We start from the raw sequence: 7,270 nt of genomic DNA, 5'->3' as shown, positions 1-7,270 counted from the left end.
TACTGTAAGGTCACATTTTCTATAGATATGTTATCTAATAAGGAATTTAGACAGCTAAGTGCTCGCAGCTTTAATGAAAAATAGCTATCTATGACTAGCATGAAAAAAAGAATGAAAGCGCTGCATGAAAATGTACAAGGTGTGTTCAAAAAGAACCCAAGCTTTTGAAATAGCACGCAAACCGGCAGAGAGCACGCTGCGGCTACTAACGCATGTAGCAACGGGTTTAGACAACAAACTGCCATTTGCCGCGTTTCGCTCTGACCATTGGCTGGTGAGCTACAGCAGCCGAAGTGCGCACGTGTACAAGCTGTTTTTTGGATTAGTGCCAAAGTAACAACGAAAGAGGTTGAAGAACAACGTGTGTGTGTGAAATTTTGCTACAAACTTGGCAAAACTTCCACAGAAACATTTCAATTGCTTAACCAAGCATACGGGAAAAACTGTATGAGTCGCACTCAGTGCTATAAGTAGTTTAAGCATTTTGAACAAGGCAGAATGTCGGTTGGTGACGATCCCAAGTCTGGACGACCTTCCACATCAACAGATGATGACCATGTCGAGAAAGGGCGTGCTGTGATTCATGGAAATTGTCGTTTAACAGTACGAGAACTAGCTGACGAAGTGGGCATCAGCATAGGATCATAGCATCCTATTGTGAATTACAAACTTGAGAGGCGTCGTGTCAGTGCAAAATTTGTGCTGCGTTTGTTGACTGTCGATCAGAAACACCTGTGTTGAAACAAGCCAGGAACTGCATGCCACTGGCAATAATAATGAAAGCTTCTGTAACATCAAATCAGGCAATGAGACGTGGGTTTATGGCTCCTGATATAGAAACAAAAGTGCAGTCGTCACAGTGGGTGGGCGAACAGTCTTCTCCTCCAAGAAAGCACCAATGAGTCAGCAAAAAAATCAAGGTAATGGTGGTGGTTTCTGACAGGAAAGACATAGTCCATCATGAATTTCTACCACAGGGTCAGATGGTAAACAAGGCAGTTTACCAAGGAATTCTAGCGTGTTTGCGGGATGCTGTGTGCAGTAGGAAGCCTGAATTGTGGGAAACCCAGATTTAATTGTTGCAACATGACAATGAGCTAGTTCACGCGTCGCTCCTTGTCTGCGGCTATCTAGCAAAACATCACACTCTGGTGCCCCATCCACCGTACTTTCCAGACCTAGCCCAAGAAGCCTTTTTCCTGTTTCCCGAACTTAAAATCACGTTGAAAGGACGTCGTTTCCAACCCATAAAAGAAATTTCAAGACAATGCGACACGAGACCTATGCGCCATCCCAGAAAAAGCGTTCCAGGAGGCTTTCCAAAAATAGATGAGATGATAGGAACAATGTATTGCCAGAAGAGGGCACTACTTTGAAGGGGACATGCATAAAATGTTGTACAATAAGCAATAAAGATGTTAAAGCAAAAGGTTGGTTTCTTTTCGAACACACCTTGTACGTATTTGAATTGAAGAGCTCTTTGGGAGCCAAGCAACATGAAAAATATTTTGTATTGCGGAGCACACTCTGTGTACATGCCGCAGTGGTTGGGTGAATGCAGAGAGATACAAGTCAAGTTTTGTATGTATACATTGCTAACAAGAGAAAAAAAAACATTTTTAAATATGTGTTTCATTTTGACATACTTGCTCCGTCATAACAAACACATTATATATCATTCACATATTATCAGAGTTATTTGTCCTGATGACTCCTGGGCCTCCAGGTGACCGTCGTACCTGGAAGGAAAAAGAAATGCCACTCAATGTTAGACGATTCCAAAAACTGCTTCACCTTGGCCCTCTTAGGGCTATGTTTGTTCAATAATTCTTCGAATCCAATATAGTAGTGATCTTGCAAGAAACAGATCTCAATGTTAACCATAAACTTCTGAGACTGCGAGATAAGGATCCGAGGTCTTTTATTTGACTGCCCTCATTTTGGTGTGGCAAAGAAAACCACACTTGACTGCGCTTAATTGCGCCTTGTTGGGGGAAAGAATAATTGTTCAGACTGGTGTTCAACACCCTTGCGTTGCCCTGCTACTTGACATGTGGGTTGTTGCTGTAGTGCACGGCATTGCATTGATGTGCACACATTCTCTTCCTTTCTATTTTAAATCTAGGCCCTCCTGTTGCCTTTCATTCCCTTTATACCCCTTCCTCAGCACAGTCACTTGTATTTACGCTGGTGAACCCGCCTGTCTTCCTATCTTTCTACCTCCTTTCTCCAAGAGCACGTGTCAGCTTTAAAAAACTCGGTGTCCATGATTTACTACAGAAAGCTGAACATTCCATATCCCACACTTCACATGTGAATAACTCATAAGAGATTGTGAACGACATGCGAATGTGTCCAACCTTTGAAATTACAGCATTGTATTTGAAATTTCACTGGCATTATTAGCACTAAAGTCCATCCCTAATTAATATGAATATAATGAGTGCATACATAGTGTAAACAAAGTAATCAAACCATGACAATAGACACAAACACATAATGCTCTGGCAAGCAACTAAAGAGAGAAACATACGTTCAGTTGCATTCTTCACGTTATGTGCAAACACATTTCACATATGCTCGGCCTCTTCTAAATCAACTAAATGTGCTTGGGCTTATGGTTTATCTCACAGTCATATTTCCTCACACTTGCAGTTAATTATTAATTGGCCCACATTGTCTGCTGGCTCTCCGGGGCACTCATTTTGTTCCTTACACTTACTGGCATTCAGTTGTACTTGCATTTACACTGGCCTAAACTCAGTGACTTCCCACTGTTCTGAAATCAGAAGAAATTAGTGAGAGGCTCTCGAATGTGTGTCTATCTCTAGTGATATCACAGCTCGTGTAAGTGCTTCAATGTATCTTGTATCTTTCTGAACCCCACACCACTTTTGACCTGGCAAAATATGAGCTTTTGCTTCGTGTGCTTCATAATAAGCATATATTTGTGCACTGCAATGAACAGCCATTTCTGGCCTGATTTTGGCTTACCGGTGCGGTGGTCCACTCCAAAGTTCCAATGGAGAGCCCGGGGTTCTGCTTTCATGGGTGGCGTTCTTATTAGTGCTGATGTCCCACTTTATTCCTGTATAGAAAAAAATTCAGTTAAGTGAGAATAAAAAGAAAATGCAGAAATTTGATAACTCGAGAAGCGTAAGCTCATAAGAAAGGTCTTAATAAGGCCTATTTTGGGGCTAGTGGGCACTTCCTGGTCGCAAATCAACACAACATAGCAATCACCACACAAAAGCAAAATGTCCAACTTGTAATGTTCTTTAGCTTCTTTCATAGTTTTTTTTAGCTATGCATGCAGCGCTTTTATCTCACAACATTATGTGTGACATTACGGAACGACGCCAAGTACTGAAAAGCAGATTTTTCCGTCTGCTATAAAACTTGCAATTGCTACAGTCGACGTGACATGTCGCGTTGTTGAAATTTTGCCAGTTGCACAGAACTTCGCCCCTTCTACAAGTAACGAGTGTACTGCTTATCTCGAAGAGATAATGTGGCAAATTCTGCGGCTAGTGCAAACCGTCACTTCGGAGCTGCTGCGTCGTCGGAGCTGCCGCGTCGTCACGCAAGCTTCGAGCTAAATTGGGCTTTGAATTTTAGTGAACTCGACGCATTAAACACGAAAGCCAGAAATCTACGCAAATCGACACACTACACAGAGGAAAGTGCGTAACACACCAGAAATTTTTTGCAAAATATAACCGTCGTTTGACAAACTGCAACTACGAAATGCAATGAATTAATCACGCAAAGGCCACGAAAGGAATTTAAAAAAAAGGCACATTTCATGGTTAGAACGCTACACGCGTTTACCAGCGCCGGTATAAAACGCAAGCCTTAACGAAAATTTTCGCATAAAGTTTCAACAAATGGACAACTGACTGCGCAAGAAAAAAAATCGCCTGCAATCATGCAGTTGGGGGAAACCTAAACGGAGCTACGTCTGCAGTTATAACTACTTCACACACCAAAACTTCCAATGCACGTGTTCGCATTAGTACTACACGTTCAGATATTTAAACCACCGACATTCGTTATCTGCTGGCTCATAATAATGCAATGGTCGAAATTAAGCATTTAGTAAGCGTAGCGTATAGGAAGCAAAATTCGACCTACCAATTAGGCACAGGTTCGCAGCTGTACAGCACGCCCTCCTGGGCCCGCCGATCCAGCGCACATGGCCGCCCGCCGCCGCTGATCGCCTGTGTGGCCGTTGTACCGTTGTACTCACACGAGTTGTCGAAGTTGCACTTCTTTTATGCAATTTCCGGTAACAACGGTGGATGTGAACATCACTGACATCACCGAGAGCGTTCACCGACGCGGCCAGATCACTTCACAACACGAACACAGTCGCATAACGTCGCCGGTACAAAGATATGACGATAATTACCGCCGAAAACAATCGCCTCGTACGCCGGCATGCGCCATGTTCTCGCGCTCCTTCCCGGTCCGGTCGGCGCAGCCTTTCCTCCTCCTCCGCCATCAAAGCAGCGCGGAGGCGTCGACTTGTTTCTCTTCGTTATCTCCTTTTGCCTTTCGCTTTACTTTCTCCCTCTAAGCATTACCCTCACTGCTCCTTACAGCGTTTGCTTTGTAACGCCCTCTCAACGCTTCGGTGCGCGCCAAATTTGCAAGGCTGCATATAAGCGTTGTGTCCGCTCGCGGCCGCATACAGCGGGCCTAGCCTGCCGCCGCAGCCATTGTCACGCATAATATTGCTTGAAAGTCCGTTTATATGCAGTACTTTACGCTGGAACGAAAATATACCGCATATGTGCCGGACATTATACGGTACTTGACTAAGAGTGTAGAGCTTCGACAATTGGTTAGCATACAAGTGTTTCATAATTTCAGTTCAGCGAACATCCGTGCAGCCTGTCTTATGCAAAACACTAGGTTCGGAGCTGCACGTCGTCATAACTGGTATTTTGAGAGCTGCTTATCTAGACTTGTTTTGAATATACTGTATTTCTATTATTACGGCAGTATGCCTGTCGCAACAATGGTAGGGGTGGCGTGGTAAAGGTGTTTACATCTAAATTTTCTTAGCTGCTCCATCAATTTTGTTCAAGAACGATTGCCGCAGCACATCTATCTGAGGCAATAGATTTGTTATGTGTTATATTTCTTCACATATAGAGCTTCGACAATTGGTTAGCATACAAATGTTTCATAATTTAAGTTCAGCGAATATCCGTGTAGCCTATCTCTCTTATGCAAAACACTAGGTTCGGAACTGCACGTCTTCATAACTGGTATTTTGAGAGCTGCTTATCTAGAATTGTTTTGTATATACTGTATTTCTATTATAACAGCAGTATGCCTATCACAGCAATGGTAGGCGTGGCGTGGTAAAGGTGTTGCATCTAATTTTTCATAGCTGCTCCATAAACTCTGTTCAAGAACGATTGTCGCAGCACATCTATCTGAGGCAATAGATTTGTTATGTGTTATATTTCTTCACATATAGAGCTTCGACAATTGGTTAGCATACAAATGTTTCATAATTTCAGTTCAGCGAACATCCGTGCAACCTGTCTTATGCAAAACACTAGGTTTGGAATTGCACGTCTTCATAACTGGTATTTTGAGAGCTGCTTATCTAGATTTTTTTTTCTATATACTGTATTTCTATTATTACGGCAGTATGCCCGTCACAACAATGGTAGGCGTGGCGTGGTAAAAGTGTTTACATCTAAATTTTCATAGCTGCTCCATCAATTTTGTTTAAGAACGATTGCCGCAGCACATCTATCTGAGGCAATAGATTTGTTATGTGTTATATTTCTTCACATATAGAGCCTTGACAATTGGTTAGCATACAAATGTTCATAATTTAAGTTCAGCGAACATCCGTGTAGCCTATCTCTCTTATGCAAAACACTAGGTTCGGAACTGCACGTCTTCATAACTGGTATTTTGAGAGCTGCTTATCTAGAATTGTTTTGTATATACTGTATTTCTATTATAACAGCAGTATGCCTGTCACAGCAATGGTAGGCGTGGCGTGGTAAAGGTGTTGCATCTAATTTTTCATAGCTGCTCCATAAACTCTGTTCAAGAACGATTGTCGCAGCACATCTATCTGAGGCAATAGATTTGTTATGTGTTATATTTCTTCACATATAGAGCTTCGACAATTGGTTAGCATACAAATGTTTCATAATTTAAGGGGAGCGAACATCCGTGTAGCCTATCTGTCTTATGCAAAACACTAGGTTCAGAACTACACGTCTTCACAACCGGAATTTTGAGAGCTGCTTATCTAGAATTGTGTTGTATATACTGTATTTCTATTATTACGGCAGTATGCCTGTCACAGCAATGGTAGGCGTGGCGTGGTAAAGGTGTTAACATCTAAATTTTCATAGCTGCTCCATCAATTCTGTTCAAGAACGATTGCCGTAGCATATCTATCTGAGGCAATATATTTGTTATGTGTTATATTTCTTCACATATAGAGCTTCGACAATTGGTTAGCATACAAATGTTTCATAATTTCAGTTCAGCGAACATCCGTGCAGCCTATCTATCTTATGCAAAACACTAGGTTCGGAACTGCACGTCGTCATAACTGGTATTTTGAGAGCTGCTTATCTAGAATTGTTTTGTATATACTGTATTTCTATTATTACGGCAGTATGCCTGTCGCAACAATGGTAGGGGTGGCGTGGTAAAGGTGTTTACATCTAAATTTTCTTAGCTGCTCCATCAATTTTGTTCAAGAACGATTGCCGCAGCACATCTATCTGAGGCAATAGATTTGTTATGTGTTATATTTCTTCAAATATAGAGCTTTGACAATTGGTTAGCATACAAATGTTTCATAATTTCAGTTCAGCGAATATCCGTGTAGCCTATCTCTCTTATGCAAAACACTAGGTTCGGAACTGCACGTCTTCATAACTGGTATTTTGAGAGCTGCTTATCTAGAATTGTTTTGTATATACTGTATTTCTATTATTACTGCAGTATGCCTGTCGCAACAATGGTAGGGGTGGCGTGGTAAAGGTGTTTACATCTAAATTTTCTTAGCTGCTCCATCAATTTTGTTCAAGAACTATTGCCGCAGCATATATATCTGAGGCAATAGATTTGTTATGTGTTATATTTCTTCACATATAGAGCTTTGACAATTGGTTAGCTTACAAATGTTTCATAATTATAGTTCCGCGAACATCCGTGTAGCCTATCTCTCTTATGCAAAACACTAGGTTCGGAACTGCACGTCTTCATAACTGGTATTTTG

The 7,270-nt window shown here is 41.7% G+C and overlaps 1 long non-coding RNA gene across 1 annotated transcript; it reads right to left on the bottom strand.

Annotated features, from left to right (window-relative positions):
• Positions 1–856: 856 nt before the first annotated feature.
• LOC125945466 (uncharacterized) lies at positions 857–4,554 on the bottom strand. Its single transcript, XR_007466910.1, has 3 exons — positions 4,135–4,554; positions 2,995–3,088; positions 857–1,739 (listed from the first exon to the last, which is right to left on the bottom strand). It is a non-coding gene; the product is annotated as an uncharacterized LOC125945466 (long non-coding RNA).
• Between the last annotated feature and the right edge of the window lie 2,716 nt (positions 4,555–7,270).

The sequence above is a fragment of the Dermacentor silvarum genome, chromosome 5 (genome assembly GCF_013339745.2).
Source record: "Dermacentor silvarum isolate Dsil-2018 chromosome 5, BIME_Dsil_1.4, whole genome shotgun sequence".
NCBI classification, from domain to species: domain Eukaryota; kingdom Metazoa; phylum Arthropoda; class Arachnida; order Ixodida; family Ixodidae; genus Dermacentor; species Dermacentor silvarum.
Note: the sequence above shows the minus strand (reverse complement) of the source record. Positions and strands in the feature narration are given on the sequence as shown.